This window comes from Odocoileus virginianus, unplaced genomic scaffold, assembly GCF_023699985.2.
Source record: "Odocoileus virginianus isolate 20LAN1187 ecotype Illinois unplaced genomic scaffold, Ovbor_1.2 Unplaced_Contig_8, whole genome shotgun sequence".
Classification (NCBI taxonomy): Eukaryota; Metazoa; Chordata; class Mammalia; order Artiodactyla; family Cervidae; genus Odocoileus; species Odocoileus virginianus.
Window position 1 is genome coordinate 1,784,466 of NW_027224325.1, and position 19,972 is coordinate 1,804,437.

At 40.2% G+C, this 19,972-nt stretch overlaps 1 protein-coding gene and 1 long non-coding RNA gene across 6 annotated transcripts in view; one reads left to right on the forward strand and one right to left on the reverse strand.

The window, feature by feature from the left end:
- Positions 1 to 19,972, reverse strand: part of LOC139033905 (uncharacterized) — a 109,061-nt gene that overhangs the window by 43,863 nt on the left and 45,226 nt on the right. The gene's annotated exons all lie outside the window — the stretch shown is intronic.
- SLC16A1 (solute carrier family 16 member 1) overlaps positions 17,704 to 19,972 on the forward strand; it is a 33,413-nt gene continuing 31,144 nt past the window's right edge. For 2 of the 4 annotated variants that reach the window (XM_020871480.2, XM_020871481.2), the window contains exon 1: positions 17,704 to 18,425. The gene's annotated coding sequence lies outside the window, so the exon portion shown is untranslated. Of the gene's footprint in view, positions 18,426 to 18,838; positions 19,152 to 19,972 lie in introns of those variants that run through there. The other 2 variants (XM_020871478.2, XM_020871482.2) reach the window with 1 other exon arrangement.

Genomic DNA, 19,972 nt, shown 5'->3' on the forward strand with positions numbered 1-19,972 from the left:
CCTGATGATATGAATTCAGATTGTGGTGATACGAAAAGGTGAGCAGTAGTTGGGCATGGGGAACTGAACAACAAATAACAGTCCTTTTGGCTCTGATACAACACCTAATCTTAGTTATCACCTGCCTGGTCAGGAAGGCACAGAGAGTTCAACACTGATTTTCACAACGGAACCTAAAAGTGATTGTAAGAAGTAATTCATCATTCATTCAACAAATGTTTATTAAGCACCAAATAATGTGAAAAGCACAGTGCTTCATGGAGATTCAGGTTCAAGAGACAGATTCGATTCCCACTCTAATGGAACTTAAAATCTAATAGGGAAGACAGACAGTGAACAATTATTATTATAAGCATGACACAGGTTGTAAAAAGGGAAGAACCAGGTGTTACGGAGTGATAAACTGGGGGGCTTCTTGCTTTTGAGCAGTAAGAAAGTAGGATTAGGGAAGCTCTCCTCAAGAAATTGAGGTTTCAACTTAAAGGATAAACAGGATTTGGCACTGGACAAATGAGGGAAGAAGAATTCCAGATGGAGGGAATACCTTGTCTTCATAATCCTGCTAGGAAGTCACTCGGGATTAAATCCTTTATTATATAGTGGTAGGAGAACAAAGCGATTTAAGCAATGTTCAAAGGACACTGTTAATTAGGACTGTAGGCTATGTTCCTTATCTTTCAGGCAAGGCACACAATTGTCTCCCTTTCCTGACACAAAACAGTGGCCGAGCCAGTCACTCTTATAACCTACAGGCACATCAACCAGCCACAGACTAGACTGATTTAACAGATATGAATTTGCAGTTTGTTTCTTGCTATGCAGGATGAGAATGAGCCCTAAATGGTTCTCATGCAGGAAGAGGGTGGGGTGTAGTGGTGGAGAGAGAAGCTTCATTGGTGAGAGCCAAGTGCTAAAAGCAGCTGCCTGTGACATTTCCGTCAGCAGGCCTCTCTCCTTCATTGTGTTATGAGACACACATCAGATGTTCTGGTTTATGATTTCAGCTTCAGAGAACACACCCCCTTGAGATCTAAGCTCATGTATCTCTCCCTGGTATGCTGCCTGTTCATTAACTGAACACGAAGGTCCATTTGAGACTGACAACTAAATGCTGACAATATTGGAACCCCTTTCTCCTACCTTCAAGGAGGTCTGGGATCCTATGGAGTGGTTAAGTGTTAAGCCCAGGTGCCTAGTAGCTGTACTTGTTAGAAAGTGACAAAGCACAGACTACCAGAAAGATTCTGTCCAGATGCCAGAACCATGTCAGATACAAAGTCACATACAGCTGCTGTCTTCTCCAGTTTGGATAAGCCAGAGGACAATATATTCTCTCTTCTTTGGAAGACAGAGTAGAGACTAAACCCATGGAGGTCTCAGGTAAGCATCACATTATCCCTTAGTAGACCAGACAGACCTACAGAGGGCCAAGACTTTGTCTTTTCATATTGTGTATACCTCCCCAGGTAAATTAAAGTAGAAACAATCTATTATTTACAGGGGAGATAACAGAGGAAAGCCTTTATAGGCTTTGGCTTCTTTGATTCAACATCAAGATCCTGATTTGACTGAGATGTCAGTAAATGAAATATGTTTGATACTAACAATCTCTGAAAATTTAAAAGTTTCTGATATTCTGATCATTTAAAAATATATTACTTTAGAGATTTCCATAAAGCATTTGTGCTGAAAATTGTTACTTGCTTCCAAAAATGCTGGGTCAGATAGTCGCTCAGATTACTTCCCCAAATTATCTCATGCAGCTATGAAAACCAACGTAAAATAAATGCCAAAGGGTTTTCTTTATAAAGAACAGATTTCAAAAAAAAGAACAAGATTACATAATGATGACAATAATCTGTTCTAATCTAAATGACAGCAGTCTCTGAGCACCAAGGCTGCTTGCTTTACCTTTGGGAAGCCACATTTAAATGATTTTGTGTCAGAACTCTTTTCATAACCAGATATTAGACCCAATTTGAAGCAACTTGAATGATGGATTTGCTTTGAAAAGAGTGTGATAAAGTGAGCAGTGAGGTTATATCAGGGCTTCTTAGTCCATGTTGTTACCTTTTATAATCAGTCTGTGATCTTGAGGAAGGTAGCTGGGTAAAAAGTGAGGATATAAGAGATAGTTAAATCAATATCATGAAGTTGTATTTATAGATTTTATTTCAAATGAACTATTCTGAAGATAACTACAGTATATGAGTAATTCTGGGGGATGAGAGGGAGGGAAGCAATAATTCAAAAATAGGAAGAAAACAATTAAAAAATAATATGTTACCATGTTTTTAATATATAGCAAAATCCTAAAATTTTTCCATCTCTTTTCTCAGACTTAAAAGAACACAGTTGCCAACTATTATGTTACGCAATAAGTAGAAAGGAAGAAAGATGAGATAAAGATTCTAGGAATTAGAAAATCCAATCATTGTTTGAATTCGAAATACTATCTGTGTACCCTAGGATAACTTTGGGCTTTATTTTTTCATCTCTAAAATAAAAGGAATTGGACTATTTATAACTCACCCTCCAGTTTGAATAGTGCATGATTTGATCTGACAGGCAAACTCTCCCTCTTTGTCATCCTTATTTACTCATCTTCTCAAATTAAAAAAAAGTCACTTACCACAGATTCTTAAAATAGCTCTCTCTCTATAGAATGTATTCCTTTTTTCCAGTAGTCATGACATGACTTAAAAACTATATTGATAAAAATTATCCAAATAAAGATATAAAGAAAATAAATGCCACCTTATTATCCCACTATTGAGGAAAAGGTTTTCTTAACATTTTGAATTATAATTTTCTCACATTACTTTTGTGCCCATACTTTTACACATATTTACTTAAAACTGTGATAGCTTTGTACTTAGTGTTTTGAAATCTGCATTCCTTAATATTACATCATAAATATTTTCCATATTTCTCTAAAGCATGAATGTTTTTCATGGCTGCATTTGTAATCCATCATCTAGGAAAACCACAGTTTAACTCACCTATTCAACATGTAGGTTATGTATAGTCTTTATTATAAATTACAGCATACTGAACAAATTTGTACAAGAAAACCTGATTATTTCCTAAGGTAAATTCTCATAACTAGAATTACTCCTACCAGCAATGTATGAGAGCGCTGGTTTCCAGTTCCCTTTGAGAATTATAAAACTAGTTATAACTTAAATACACCTTTGCCAATATGCCTTGTGAAAAAGTTTTTTTTTTTTTTTGGATGAAAAACTCTTATTAAAGTCCTGGATTTTATAATTTAGAGAAATCCTTGTTGATATCCATATCTGGTTATTATTCAATACTTTTCTGTATTTTGCTGTGGTCATTTGCATTTCTTTTTTTCAGTTAAATATCCACTTCAGTCTTTTGCCCATTTTCCCACTCACCACTTTTCTTTTTGAGATGTTCTCAAATACCTCATTGTTTTTGATGGGGTAAGTTTTAGAAGGTGCCCTGCAGATTCAGGGAGATTCAGGTTTTTTTTTAATTTATTTACTTTTTATTGAAGTATAGTTGATTTACAATGTTTTAGTTTCAGATGTACAGCAAAGTGATTCAGTTATATATATATATATATATATATATATGCTTATATATATATACTTTTTCAGATTCTTTTCCATTATAGGTTATTACAAGATATTGAACATAGTTTCCTGTGCTATACAGTAGGTCCTTGTTGCTTATCTATCTTACATGTATATGTTAGTCTGTATCTATTAATCCCCAAATCCTAATTTATCCCTTCCTGCCCTCCTTCCCTTTTGATAACCATGAATTTGTTTTCTATGTCTGTGACTCTATTTCTGTTTTGCAAATAAGCTCATTTGTATCATTTTTCAGATTTCACATACAAATGATACCGTGATACTTGTCACGACCTACAGCATAATGACTTGATTTACATAACCATAAAATGATTATCCCAATAAATTTAGTGAGCACCCATCATCTTATATAAATATAAAAATAAAGAAATAGAAAAAAATTATTTCTTTGTGATGAAACTCTTAGGATTACTCTCATAAGAACTTTCCTATATAAATAAAGCAGTGTTAATTATATTTACCATTTTGTACATTACATCCCTAGTTATGTTATTACATCCCTACTTACTTATAATTGGAAGTTTGTTCCTTTTGACTGCCTTCATCTAACTGCCTCTTCTCCAAACACCCTGCCTCTGGTAACTATAAATCTGATCTCTTTTTCTATGAGTTCATTTTTGAAATATAATTGACCTACAACACTATCTTAGTTCCTGTCCTACCACATAGTGATTCAATATTTCTATACATTTCAAAATAGTCACATAATAAATCTAGTTACTATCTTGTTATCATATACAAATACTACATTATTATTGACAATATTTTCCACTCTGTACATTTCTTCTCCACGACTCATTTCATTTTGCAACTGGAAGATGGTACCTCTTAATCTCCCTCATCTACTTCTCTCCTCCTCACTGGGAACCACATATTTGTTCTCTAAATTTATGTCTCTGTTCCTGTTGTGTTTATTTTTTTAAGTTCCACATATAAAAGAAATCATACAGTTTCTGCCTTTTCTGATTTGTTTTACTTGGCACAAGACCCTCTAGGTTTATCTATGTTGTCACAAATGGTGTTATTTCATTCTTCTTTATGGCTGGGTAATATTCCATTGTATGTATACTGTAAGACTCAGTTGTTTTTGAAGATCAAAAATCACCAAAATTATGGTCCCAGACCAAAGCTTCAATTAATGTTCTATTTTTTACAGTTTTCCTTTTATCTACCCACAAATAATTTTATAATTATGCTTCATTTTTAAATCCCAAACCTACCGGTAAGTCATTTCAAGACCCTATCCTGTGTTTCAAGAGAACAGCATTGAAACATGTATATTATCTAGGGTGAAACAGATCACCAGCCCAGGTTGGGTGCATGAGACAAGTGCTCGGGCCTGGTGCACTGGGAAGACCCAGAGGGATCGGGTGGAGAGGGAGGTGGGAGGGGGGACCGGGATGGGGAATACATGTAAATCCATGGCTAATTCATTTCAATGTATGACAAAAACTACTGTAATGATGTAAAGTAATTAGCCTCCAACTAATAAAAATAAATGGAAAAAAAAAAAAAAGACCCTATCCTGAAGCACTTTTTCCATTAATATTTTAACAATGAAATACTCTTCAGTTCAGTTCAGTGGCTCAGTTGTGTCCGACTCTTTGCGACCCCATGAATCGCAGCACACCAGGCCTCCCTGTCCATCACCAACTTCTAGAGTCTACTCAAACTCATGCCCATTGAGTTGGTGATGCCATCCAGCCATCTTATCCTCTGTTGTCCCCTTCTCCTCCTGCCCCCAATCCCTCCCAGCATCAGGGTCTTTTCCAACAAGTCAATTCTTCATGTGAGGTGGCCAAAGTACTGGAGTTTCAGCTTCAGCATCAGTCCTTCCAATGAACACCCAGGACTGATCTCCTTTAGGATGGACTGGTTGGATCTCCTTGCAGTCCAAGGGACTCTCAAGAGTCTTCTCCAACACCATAGTTCAAAAGCATCAATTCTTCGGCACTCAGCTTTCTTCACAGTCCAACTCTCACATCCATACATGACCACTGGAAAAACCATAGCCTTGACTAGACGGACCTTTGTTGACAAAGTAATGTCTCTGCTTTTTAATATGCTATCTAGGTTGGTCATAACTTTCCTTTCAAGGAGTAAGCGTCTTTTAATTTCATGGCTGCAATCACCATCTGCAGTGATTTTGGAGCCCCCCCAAAATAAAGTCTGACACTGTTTCCACTGTCTCCCCATCTATTTCCCATGAAGTGATGGGACCAGATGCCATGATCTTAGTTTTCTGAATGTTGAGTTTTAAGCCAACTTTCACTGTCCTCTTTCACTTTCATCAAGAGGTTTTTTAGTTCCTCTTCACTTTCTGCCATAAGGGTGGTGTCATCTGCACATCTGAGGTTATTGATTAATGAGACATTAAGACTTCATGAATTTTTTGCATTGAACAATAATAAATTTTAAACATTGGTAAGCCAATACTGGATGAACTAGAAGAATACACATTGCAGGTATTCAATTTTTAAATGTACAGCCTCCTAGACTAGATCAAAATTATGATGGCAGAACAGAAATATTAGATTCAGGTATTTGACAATTTGACTCATACTATGTTGAGTGGATTGGCTAGGTAAATAGAAACATAAACACCTTGGAAGAGGCTGCCATCTAGCCATTTCATTAGAACTTTTTGAAAGACAAAACAAAAGGCTTTCAGTTGTCCTGACAAATGTGATGCTCTCTTAGACCCCTCAGAAAAAACACTAAGATAGAAACAATGGAAACCCACAGAACCCCCCTTGCTGGACTCCGACTTACTGGCTGAGCAGGATATTGTTGATAGTTTATCATTCAAAAGAACAACCTGTAACACCATGTACAGAATCACAAAGTACATCTTTACATAGTTTATTGCCCTTTTACCTTTTTCTGCGCCTATGTATGTTCTTTCCTGAGCATATGTCTACTCTTATTCTCTTTCCTCTTAATTTTTTTGGTTGTTGTTTCACGTGTATATTTATAATTTATTTTTCAGAAAAGGTAGAAATTTGCGATAATTTTTTGATTCTGTAATAAACAGCACCCTGTTGACTTAAGGAAATCATTTCAAGGTCTTTTCTGGATCTTTTTTGGGGGGCGGTGTTGGGTCTTAGTTGTGGCATGTGGGATCTTTCTCGTGTCATGTAGGATCTTGCATTGTGATACATGGACTCTCTAGTGGTTGTGGAGCAAGGGCTTAGCTGCTTTGCAGCATGTGGGATCTTAGTTCCCTGACCAGGGATAGAACCCATGTTCCTGCATTGCAAGGTAGTTTCTTAACCAATGGAACACCAGGAGGTCATTTCTACTTCCTTATCTTTTTACTATAAATTTAGTATTGAAATGTGTTGGTCATAATATTGAAATGAATTTAACGTGCCCAAAGAACAATAAATCTTATAAATTAGAAATTGTTAAATAAAAAAAGGAGAGGTTTTGCAGAATAGTATGTTACATTATGCTACCATAATATGCATATATAAAAAAATTTTAAAAAATCTATGGGACTTCCCTAGTAGGAATTCAATAAATATGGAATGAATAAATGGATGAATTAAGTACAATGAATGTCTTAAACATGCACTTGGATTACTAAAGCTTTGTGGAATCCGTAAGTATAGCAGTGGTATTGCTAAAATGAATGTGCCTAAATAGTAGCAAACTTTCTGTAAATGTCTTCAGAAACAACAGAAGTGTGGAACAGCTAGAAAAAGTGCTTTGGTTAATCAAAGAACAACATTTTTATAATTGGTTCTAGGCTAGTTCTTTAAACATTCCTAAGTAAACAAAGCTAGATTATCTTCTATCTGCCTAAATCTATGAAATTACTACTCATTGGAAAAAACACCTCTTGTGATCTAGAAGAAGATGCATTAACTCTACTATTAAAAAGTCAGGTCCCAAGCTTATCTAATGGCAGTTTTATCAAACTTCCTGTCACTGCTAAATGGTGAAATTGCATGAAAACTAAATGGCTTTTTAAGAAGAAAAACAAAATCTGAATTGAAGGAAAAAACTATTGTCATTTTGCTAGATTCTAAATTGAACCAACCCATTACTCTTTATTACATTATAAGTGATAGGGAACTTATGAGCCACAGCTATTGAGCCTGTGTTCTAGAGCTGGTAAAGCCTCTACCTGCAACGTGGGAGACTCGAGTTTGATTCCCTGGGTCAGGAAGATCCCCTGCAGAAGGAAATGGCAATTCACTCCAGTACTCTTGCCTGGAAAATTCCATGGGCTACAATCCATGGGGTCGCAGAGTCGGACATGACTGAGTGACGTCACTTTCACTTTGTCATATATATATATTTTTGGCATATATTTATTGTCCTGGCCAATATTTTTCCAAAAAATTATGCAAGGTAGAGCAAGCAAAATTCAAACCAACATTTTCACAGTATCTCTTACTTCAGTGAAGCTAATCAAGATTTATACCAAATACAAAGTTACTTAAGGCTCTGTTTGCTGCTTTATACAAGATAATCAACTGTATTGTGATATCACTCAGTCATGTCCAACTCTTTTTGACCCCATGGGCTGTAGCCCACCAAGCCCCTTTGTCCATGGGATTTCCCAGCAAGAAATACTGGAGTGGGTAGCCATTCCCTTCTCCAGGGGATCTTCCCAACCCAGGGATCAAATCCAGGTCTCCTGCATTGCGCAGGGCAGATTCTTTACCATCTGAGCCACCAGGGAAGCCCAGTTGCATACTCAGGTCAAGTCTTGAGGGCAAGCATGGATTTTAAAAGTGACAGCTTATTGGAGTCAAAATAATAAAGAGAAAAAAAAATAAAGAGAAGACACTGGAATTCTAGTTATTCTTGTTGAGGAAGTGGAGGCTGAATTGTGGAATTTACAGCAGCACAAATTTTTAAAGCATTTTGCCAGAAAAATACAGTAAGATCCCTATGTATGAACCTTTAAGTTGTGAACTTTCACAGATGTGAACCTGTCCAAAATGTTCACATGTCCAAAATGATGCAAATTAGCTCACGTGTCTGGCTTACATTGTCACTGTCATATGTGGACATCCTCTACAAGTGGTGTGCTTTTGTATACTTTGCTGTACAGTATTGCATAGAGTACAACAGCACAGTAGTACAGTATCTTTTGGGCTTCCCAGGTGGAGCGAGTGGTAAGAACCCGCCTGCCAATGCAAGAGACGTAAGAGATGCGGGTTTGATCCCCAGGTTGGGAAGATCCCCTGGAGGAGGGCATGGCAACCCACTCCAGTATTCTTGCCTAGAGAATCCCATGGACATAGGAGCCTGGTGGGCTACAGTCCACAGGGTTGCAAAGAGTCATAAATGACTGAAGCGACTTAATACACATGCACAGTATCTTTATTTCAAGCCCAGGATGTTTGGAAGCAAGCATAAAAGCAGCAGGGATATAGCTGATACTACTGTACTTTTCAAGGTACTGTACTGTAAGATTTAAAAATGCTTCATTTTTTAAGTTTGTCTTTTATGTATTATTTGTGTGGAAAGTATTCTAAATGTATTACAATACAGTACTATATAGTTGATTTCATTAGTTGAGGACCTAGGCTAACAAACTGGATTTACAAACTCGTTCTCAGAATGGAGCTCATTTGTATACCATAAAGACAATCAGATAAAAGTAGTTTTACATTAAGCAACTACACAATATGCTTACAACAGTACCTGGCATGGAGACTGTGTTGTATAAATGTTAGCTGCTATTTACCATCTGACATCACTTTGAAATATCAACCAATTTGTATTAGCCATATACATATAGGTTTATATAAAGCAATCTGTATGACACCAAGAGAAGAAACAGTCCCTATTGTAAGAAGTTTACAGAGACACACTATGAAGAAGAAAAGAAAGTTAAATTGTTTAAGAAAAAATAATTTCTTTGAGGTAATGTCCTTTGCCAGTTCAGCTTGATTTCTGCATCAAAGGTTGAGAAAATTTCATAGCCTATTCTTTCCCAAACAAGCTTAAAACAGAGACCAGTGAAAGTGAAGTCGCTCAGTTGTGTCCAACTCTTAGTGACCCCATGGACTGCAGCCCACCAGGCTCCTCCATCCATGGGATTTTCCAGGCAAGAGTACTGGAGTGGGTTGCCATTTCCTTCTCCATCAAAACAGAGATTACTGATATTTAAAATAAACAGAAATAAATTTTACAGTAATGATGTATTGCTTTTTGACAATTCTCAAGTCATAAAACTTAACTGAATCAAAACTCCATATATAATTTGAATATAAGAATAAAAAATTCACTTTTTGGGATTTTCCCAGCCCAAGATTGAACTCATACCTCTTGCACTGGCAGGCGGATTCTTTACTACTGAGCCACAAGGGAAGCCACAGGCTTTCTTAATCTACCTTAAAACATAACCTTTCCTTCTCTCCCCTCAGCTTTGAAACTTAATTTGCTTTGCTGACCCAAGGAAAAGCTTTCTATATTAAAAAAAATGTATAAATTACATCACAAAATGTTCATATGGCTATCTAATACTCTCAAGATACTTCCTGAATCCTCTGACTTTTGCATTCTTAATCATAGACAACACATTAGAAGTTTGGGGTGCCTGAATTTTAAAGTACAAAGACTGCATGCATTTTTGTTTGAAGTCCTTAAAATTTCAGGAGAGCCACTTACAGCCTAGAAGAGTCCTTCCGTTGGATAGGCAAGGCCTATAAATATGTAATGTTTTAAAGAGAGAGCAGAGATCTAAGTCTTCCAGAGGAGGAAGAGCAAGATACGGAATTTAATTATCAAGTCAAAGCTTTTTCCAAGATAATCATGTGCCCCTGGGAAGAAAATAGGAAACAAAACATCACACTTAATTTGGATTTGGAGGTGGCCTTCCTAAGCAATTTATGAAAGTGTAAACAATAATTATGTAGAAAGAACCTGGTGAATAAATATAATTATGAGACTTATTAATTCACATTAATTAGTGGGGCAGCTAAACTGGATTATGTAGAGGTCTGAGTTATATAATAGAAACACTAAAACTACTCCCTTCTTAGTCTATCTGCTTTTCTTTCATCTCCATGTTATTCTGTATACAGCTCACCTGCTACATGGAGGAAGCACTTTCCATGAAGAAACAGCATGTACAATGGCTAAGGCTCAGGGGTGGGACTATAAAACAGCCATCTATTTCCTTCCTGCCTCTTATCTTCCTCATCCCCATCCCTCCCTATGACCTCAAAGCTTTAGATAAATGAAATAGTCCAGCACTTAAAAGCACAAAGCTATGAATTAGAATAAAGTTTACATCTCAGCCTTATAGTAATTATAAGTGAAAAAGTACTCACTTTCTGATGAAGCATAAGAATAGCTTAATAACATGCATGTAAGTTTGGGGGAATGGGATGAGATTTTCCTAGATTATTGGTGGAAGGTCTTTGTTAAGCGTAGCTGCAGCCAACAAGGAACTCCTCCAGTAAGTCCCAGAGTCCTCACCTCACTTAACCCACCAGATTCCATAAGTGAGCCTGGTAATCAACATAGCCTGCATTATATATTCCTATGTTATGACTAAAGCATATTTGGGCTGTGTTTCATGCATATGTCTCACCTGGGCTGGTCAATGAAATGGCTACCAAACCAGAGGGGATTCATATGAAGTTGGAAGGCTCCAAGATTAATTTATCTTTTCATTGGAAACAGGAGCAAAAAACTCATTATTATTATTATTGTTTTGGCCTAATGGAACAGGAATGACAAACATAATCTTCTATGTGGATGGTACTATGTGTTGCCTGTTTGTAATTTATGGTTTTGTGCCTTTTGTTGTTGGCATGTAACTTCTTCAGATCCTGGTTCCTGGTGATGTGGTTATGGCAAGCATCCCTGAGACAAAACAATGATGGAGTGGTGGAAAAACAAAACCAAAACAGCTGGAGTAGAATGATATATTCTGAGCTTGGTAAGAGTTAGTATACTTCTGGTTTGGGGACATTGAGTAGACCAGCTATCCTGAAGGTAGGTATCATGGAACAAAGGATATTCCACTACAAAATATTCCAGCTTCCTTTTTGCTACTAGATTAGAAGTGGTAAACAGTAAGAGGCATTATGTATATGAAGACTTAAAGGGGGCGCTCAAAAAGCAAGATAAAATTAAAATCCTCAGTCTGAGACCAGGAGTTTGAGACACTAGGGAGAAAATAACTCATCTTTAAGCAGTTGGTTTGGACTACAGGGCTGAAGGCTGTCCACTGCAAAGAATGAAGCAGACCGTTTCAGTTACTGTGGCCATGGTGTCCAAAATGGAACCACAGACCTGTGACAGGAGAAAACTGTGGATGAAGTTATAAGGCAAGCCACAGGGTCTCTTAAACTTGAATCCTGATCTGCCAAAGATCATAATGGAAGGAGATTCTCCTCATAGGGAGGGGACTGTCAAACCTTTGTCATGAAAACTTGTTCTAAGATTTTCCTTGAAGATCTTTCTTAAATCATCACTGACACCATGGGGAGGACTTTGGGGGCATGGAAGGAGCACTCCCCCTTTTGCCTGCTTCTTAAATACTTCAGCAGAGACCAGGCTGGAACAGACTAGCCTGCTGCAATATTTGTTTGCCCTGTTCCCCATCTGCCGACCCATTACTCACTTTCTAACCACCTCCCCCCCCCCCCCCCCCCCGCCACAATTTTGTTTTCCACTTACTATTAAAAATAGTTTGGAATTTAAAGAATTCTATTTTCTTTGAATTACTGAATAACATTATGTAGAAATGTCAGGTAAACTTGTACTGTTAGTGATATATGGGGAAATGTTTCATTTGAAAAACATGAACTTGGATGTCTAGATGGATATGAACACTTTCTCCATGCTGCTCACCATTCTTCACTATCTTGGTGGTGGTGGTGGTGGTGGTTTAGCTGCTTCAGCTGTGTCTAACTCTTGAGACTCCATGGACTGTAGCCTGCCAGGCTCCTTTGTCCATGGGATTTCCCAGGCAAGAATACTGGAGTGGGTTGCCATTTCCTTCTCCAGGGGATCTTCCCAACCCAAGGATGGAACCTGGGTCTCCTGCACTGCAGGCAGTCTTTACCAAATGAGTTACCCAGGAAAGTCTTTATTATCTTACAGTGGGCTAATTACCTTTTTTTAGTCCTTGAGGGCTTTTTGATTTGAATCCTTGATTTAGATGAAACATGACTGAAGTTCAAGGATAAGTACAGTGATGTTTCAATAAGCAGACTAACAAAACATGAATGAACAAAAAATGAACAAAACCTTCATTCTGGGGTCTCCAGGAAAACCTCTTTGCCTGATTAATACTAGGAAGCTCTGTGGCAGAGGCCATTTCCCCAGCATCAGTGAGGCAGATCCTCAACATTTCTTAACTCCTCTAAGTCAAACCCTAAGAAGGTAAATCCAGAAGTGCCACCTTACCTGTTCCATGTTCCAAGTTTTCCTGTGTGAGAATTTTCTTCTTGAGTGACTGACGATATAAACATTTACCTTATTTAGGAAAACCTTTATACTTTATCCAAAGGAGTATGGCCTTATTCTACAATCACAAAAAGTAGGCCTGTCAGGGTAAAATACAATAGGCATGACGTCTGAACTCCTTGGTGGGGACAGGCTTTACTTTATTAATACACAGCTCAGAAGTAGCGTTGGTAGCCCCCGGACTTCACCTGGACACAGGTGTCCCAGGTCCTGTATGGTGCAGGGCACTGTGGAAGATTCAGGGTTCTCAGAGGTCACCACAGATTGAATTCAGCACTTTATTCTAGCCTCATCTTGTACACCAGTGCAGCAGTATCAAGGTCCAGTTAGAACAACCAGGCCTGGCTCCCCAGCCAAGTGGATACATAAAGCTGGTCATTAAGACCTAAGAGGCTTCCCTCTCCTGCACGCAACCCTCTCCTGACTCACACTAGGTTTGAGGTACAAATGTTCAGGAGTTCCAGCTGCCTGCTGCTGCTGATGGATGAAGGCCATAAGAAGAGTCCAAGTACTCACACTGAAGGATCTCACAGCATGGAATGTAGGTGCCAGGACACCCAGAACTTTCTAGAATATAGGTGATCTTAAAATTTAGTTGTTCAAAAAGATGTCCCAACATCTCCACCTTCAATTTAGCTGCCCAGAGATTCACAACTATTCCAGATTCAGATAAGCAGGGGTTGGTTCCCTTTGAACTTTCTAGCTTCAAAGGCAGCTTTTACGGCCAACAGATTTTTGGTAGATTGTTTAGCTCTACCAGAGGCAGAAGCAACCTAGAACATGGTCTTCCTAACATGACCTTCAAAGTCTATTGATTAATCTCCTATAGTATTAATAAGTCACAAATGACCATTTCTACTCATGTATTTATAGCCTAGGCTAAGTCGCTTCAGTCATGTCTGACTCTTTGCAACCCTATGAACCATAACCCGCTAGGCTCCTAGGTTCATGGGAGTCTCCAGGCAAGAACATTGGAGTGGGTTGCTGTGCCCTCCTCCAGGGGATCTTCCCAACCCAGGGATCGAAACTGCATTTCTCTCTCTCCTGCATTGGCAGGTGGGTATACTGAGAACCAAATAATGACTATTTTCTGTTAACTCCAGACAATGTTAACTGTGTGACTTTGGGTTACTTAACTTCTCTGTATCTGTTACCTCTGTAACTTTGAAAGTGAAAGTGTTAGTCGCTCAGTCGTGTCCAACTCTTTGCGACCCCACCAGGCTCCTCTGTCCATGCTATTTTCCAGGCAAGAATATTGGAATGGATTGCCATTTCCTTCTCCAGGGCATCTTTCCAACCCCAGGATCGAACCCGGTTTCCTGCATTGCAGGTAGAGTCTTTACCATCTGAGCCACCGGGTCTGTAAAATGGGGATTATAATAGTACCTAGTCCATAGCATTTTTATGAAGAGTAAATGAGTTAATATGAGTAAAGTGCTTAGGTCAATGCCTGGCATATAACAAATATCCCCTAAATCTTAGCTATCATCAATTTATTGGTATTATTATTCCCCTACTCTCAGCCCACCTGCCTAGAAGAGGGAAGGGCGGGAGGGAGAGAGGATAGAAGGAAAGGGACGGAAGGAGAAAGGAAAAAAGAAGGACGGAGCAAGCTCAGGGTCAGCCAGGGTCAAGAAAGTAGACAGGTCTGGTAAATATGTAGGACCATGCCTAAAACAAATGCTTGCTAGGAAAGATCATAATCAGTGATGTGGATTCTGAAGATCGTCAGCTGAAACCAGCATGTGCTGGCAGAGGCAAGAAGCAGGAGACATGTCACATCAGACCACTGAATGGAATGACGATATGGGGAAAGGACTTCGGAAAAAAGAGCCTCACCCAATTTGGCTGAAATCAAATTGAATTAAGAGGATAAACAGGTCAAAAAGGAATATTCTTCTTCCCCATTTGGATAGTTCTGCAAATTTCTCTCCCCATATTCCCAATTGAAATACTATAAATTTTAAATGGGGGAATGTTTTTAATCTATTAAGTATTCTTGTGTTTTAAAAGAATCCTTTCCTGTTATTTCCTATCTCACAGAAATGATGGAATAACTGAGGGAATGGAAGTGAAGTATGCAGCTGAATTCCAGAAAAAACACAGTAATTTTATTCTTCTCCTTTTCCAGATAATAAAATTGAGTAGCTTTCTCAGTCTGAATAGTAACTAGTTGTTTTGAACCTTCAAATTTTGCATTTCTCATTCTATTACTAATTTGTGAAGTTATAAATCTTACCTTGAAATCTTCAGAGGTTTTGCTCACTTATTAACAATCTTGCAAACAGTCTATCAACCTTTAAAATAGAAAAGTCTACCTGGGAAATTTTGTGATAAAGCCAAAAGCCACTAGAGAGCACCATGCCTTCTCTGATTTTGCGAGACCCTGTGACAAAATGCTTTTATCTTCAAAATTCCTCGGTACAATAACCTTGAGCCTAGATATCTAGTTCTTCTGATCATGCCATTTATTTGACAGGTGGCTTCAGAAAAGTCTTCTAGCTTCCCTGGGCCTTCATTTCCTTTTCTGTAAAATTAGGGAGTTATGGTAGATGATCTTCAATCTCCTCTCAGCTCTAAATTTCTGATCTTACACTTACTAGTTTACCTCTTCAATGTCTCATGGATTAATCAGGAAGAAAACCTGGCAGAAAAGCAAGAATTTTACCTGTGTCATTTCATCACTTTTGCCAGCTCACTCACCCCATTTTTACTTTTTCAGCTAAGAATCTTGGAGTTGCCTTTTTTTTTAATTGGAGTATAATTGCTTTACAATGTTGTGTTAGTTTCTGCTGTACAACAATGTGAATCAGCTATAAGTATACATATCTCCCTCTCCTCCCATCCTGCACCTCTAGGTCATCACAGAGCACCAAGCTGAGCTTCCTGTGTTATATAGCAACTTCCCACTAACTATCTGTTTTACACATGGTAGTGTATATATGTCAATAGAGTTGCTTTTTATCTTTGCCTCTTATAAACTTTGTGAAAAAATTAACATTTCTAGGGCGCTTTCCAAGTTTCACCAATTATTTTTGCAAATACTATCTTACCTGACTGTCACAATTCAGACTGATGGATACTATCTTCAAATCACCTGGTTAAAAAAACACGCCCAGAATAGGTCAGTGAATTAATTGCCCAAAGTAACAGGGATAAGTTTTGGGAACAAGTCTTTTGAGTCCAAAGCCTATATTCTTTTCACAACATTAGAAAGCCTACTAGGAAAAAAAAAAAAGCCTACTGGGGCAGATCCAGATTTTATGGGGCTTGTGGTATATATATATATATTTGGTGGACATCTTCAAGAAAAGGAACACAAAAGTACAATACATCACTAAGTCATTCTGTGACTACATTGTTAGGACCAAGTGAGGACCTTTAGGGTTAATCTTTAGCATTCAATTTCACAGTTTCCCCTAGTTACACATTTGTTTAGTTCTTACTATATGCCAGACACTAAAGTAAATATTAGTTTTATTATTATAACAACCTTATGAGGAAGGTACTGTCCTTGTTTTACAAAGCAGAGAATGAATGAGGCTCAGAGCAGGGGGGGAATGATTTACCTAAGGACAAAGGAAGGGCCAAGTATTCAAGCTGGAATTCAGATCTGATCCTGGGTCCATATTGTGGATCTACCACACTATGCTCCTCCTACATTCCACTGTTCAGGTCCTGACAGTTCATATCTGAACTATCCTAGTTTGTTTTCCTAACTCTCCTACCATCTACCCTGAATGCTGCTTATAGTCACAGTCCTGAAGTGCTGCTGAAGTCCTGACCAACTGAAGGACCTGAAGAGCCTTCCTTTGTATTTATCAAAGGTAAAAAGCAATTATTGCTCCTAAGTAGCACTTGGCTGTAGATTCCATGCTGTTTTCTAACGTGTTGAACTGTTACTGAAAACTTTTTCTTGCATGAAACAGAGGCGGAGTGGGTGAGAGGGAGAACGTATTTGGAAACTTTCAGAATCTTATCCCTCAGGACCCAGTCCATTACAATCTAGGTTCTTCATTTGCAAAACAAAAAACTGAGCCACTGAGGATAGTAGAGAATTAAATAAGGAGGGGTGAGGGGAGGAGAGGAGGGCAGGCTTCCAATGTTGGTCGACGCTGGTCAACCTCCATCCGACCCGACCTCCCCCCAAAATCTTTAAGTCAGCTGCCTTGACTCATACATTTCTGGTACTTCTCAAAAGTCTCAGACATCAGAGGCACTCCATGTTTATTCAATTTGATCACTTCAACGTTATAGGGTCCTGAGGATAGTTCAGGTGAACTGCTAAGTATATAATCGGCCCTTCAGAACCGTTAGCTATAATTATATTTTGTCCCAAACCCTCAGCGTCCATAAAAATTGGGCGTCTCTGCTGTCTCATTTCTTCATATTTCCGACACACAGATCCTCTAGTGGGACCAGTGTCGCCACCGTCTGACCAGCTTTCTCCCGACTTCTGTGTTCATACCCACCATTCATCAAATGTAAAAAAGTTCCATAAATTCTCTCATCAAAATCACCAGAAGCCCTTATGAGGTCGCCTGTATTACTGTTGCCATTTCAGAGAGCAGGAAGCAGGCCCTGAGGATTTGAGTGACTTCCCCGAGGTCACTGAACTCAAGCAGCGAGGCCGCAGCCCGCGCTCTAAACTGCCGGCTTTCAGCCTCTTCCCGGGACCGAGAGGCACCCGCATCCATTCAAACCCCGCCCAATCCCTCACTTCCAGTCAATTCCCGGCTTCTCCGCGCACCATCGCCCCCCACACCTGAGTCAGGCCCCAGGCAGCACGACCAATCCATCCTTGGCAGTTTTCCCCTTTTCTCCGCCAGAGACTAAGGGTGAGATCGACGCTGGTGTCCCAGATGCGAGTAGGTCACCCCGAGGTCCTCCGACGGCGGGCCGAAGGGGAGACTCCGCAGAGGAGCGCGGCGATAAGGTCCCTGCCGCATAGCGGGGGCGCGGCGCGCGGGTCTTGCCGGGCCGCGCGGGTCACGTGGCGGGGAGGGGGGCGCCAGCGCGCGCGAGCGAGAGAAAGCCAGTGAGCGGGCGCGCGCCTGAAAGCTGTGGAGGCGCGAGTCGCGGTTCGGGTGTTAGTGTAGGGGGGAGGGGGCGGTGGCCGTGAGGGCCGACTCCACTCCCTGTGCGCATGCTCCGGCCCCGGGTTATAAGGCAGCCTCGCGGGCTCGGCCCGACAAAGTGCTGCCGAGCTGCTACGTGACTAGCCGGGCGCGTGGGTGCCCGGACGAGCGAACTAGGCAGCCGGCGAAGGACGCGACCTGGACCGTGGGCCCAGCGAAAACTCCAACCGCGCCGCCGCGTCACGCTCACGCTAGGCGCCGCGAGCCGCGCATAACGGTTAGTTGGTAACGGCCGGTTGCGTGCTTGGCGGAGAACCCGCGGTGCCCTTGCCCCTCCGCGTGTTTGGAGGGAGCCGTGCGGGAGTGGAGGGCTTGCTCTCCGAGGGAGGGGGGACGGCCGGGCGGGGGCTTAGGACCGCAGCAGCCACGTGGCCTCAGAGCGCAGCGTTGCTGAAGGAGACCTTGAGGCGCTGAGGACAGCGCCTCTCTCAGCAGCGCTGCGGCCCCGTTGTCAGGTGCGGGCCACCGGCCTGGCCGAGGTGTTGGGTCGTGGTGCCGGTGACCTTGGGAAAGTCGCTTCCCCTCTAGTCTTAAGTAGGCTCTTCAAGAGATGCTTTTGATCTGGAAAAGGGACGACGTGAGGTTGACTCACGTGGTGCCTTCAAGCTGCTGGCCGCGTTCTCCGAGGGTAGGGATTCCGGGCGGGAGTTATTTTGGACTCGTGGCACGCCCGCCCCAACCTCGGCCAGCCAATCCTTGTCCCACCTGGTGACTTGCGGCAGTGGCTCGAGGGAGCTGCAGTCCCCGTAGCCAAGACGTGACTACAGGGTTTGAGTGGACTTTGCCGAGGGAACATTGCAACTGGCAGACTCCCGGAGTGGTATTGACGGGAACTCTTTGTCATTCAACCTGTGGCTGCGGAACGTCCGCCGCCGCAGCGCCCTCACTCTGGGACTTTAAGGCGGCCCTGAGGAGAGGAGTCTGAAGCATAGCATTACACTTGGTATGATGCTCGCTTTTTGTTCCAGATACATACTTTCTCCCCACGTGCCTTTTAACATTTCATTTGTCATGACTCAAATGCGACAAGCAGTTGCCAAAATTAGTTTGTAATTAATCTTAACCCCCCCAAAAAGTGCTACTTGAGTCAGATTCCTAGTGTGCTATACTTGGTATCTGCTCTGTCATAACTAGTTTTGAGACTTGTTTTTCCAAAAATTATTCTGGTTTTGAAGTAAAATGTGGACACTTAAGTGTCCTGATAAAACAAATGTGGGTATAGTCACTAGGGGAATATGATATGGTGAAGTCTGAATTGTGAGTTTTTTAGAGTGTAAGTAGGAATTAGCCATTAATAAGCAATTTTGATGGCTGCTACCAGCCCAGTGAGGTGATGCAGAGAATATGTATTTTAGTGTAGTTCTTTAGTTAGGCACTAAAAATACCCATAAGTCCAATTTTTATGCCTTAGGGTACAATTTTACCATATCAGGTTGCCATAGAGAAAATATATATTTTAAGACATCTAGCTCTTAAAACATGTATTGGGTATTATTTAAACAAAAGTTGAACTTTAGTAATTAATTCAGGGATTGGATGCTGTTCTTTCATTGGACTGCAGTAACCCTTGTTAAAAATGCAAGTTAATGGTCTGGGGAGATTTTTATAGCTGAATAGGTTTAAAGGTTTAGTTGTAAGCTTAACATAATAGGCTATAACATACCTAAACAGATTAAAGAGGAAAGAGAATCATGTTACCATAGGATGAACCAACTGATCAGTGTTTAAATAGTTTACATATCTTTTGACATATTTTAAATATTA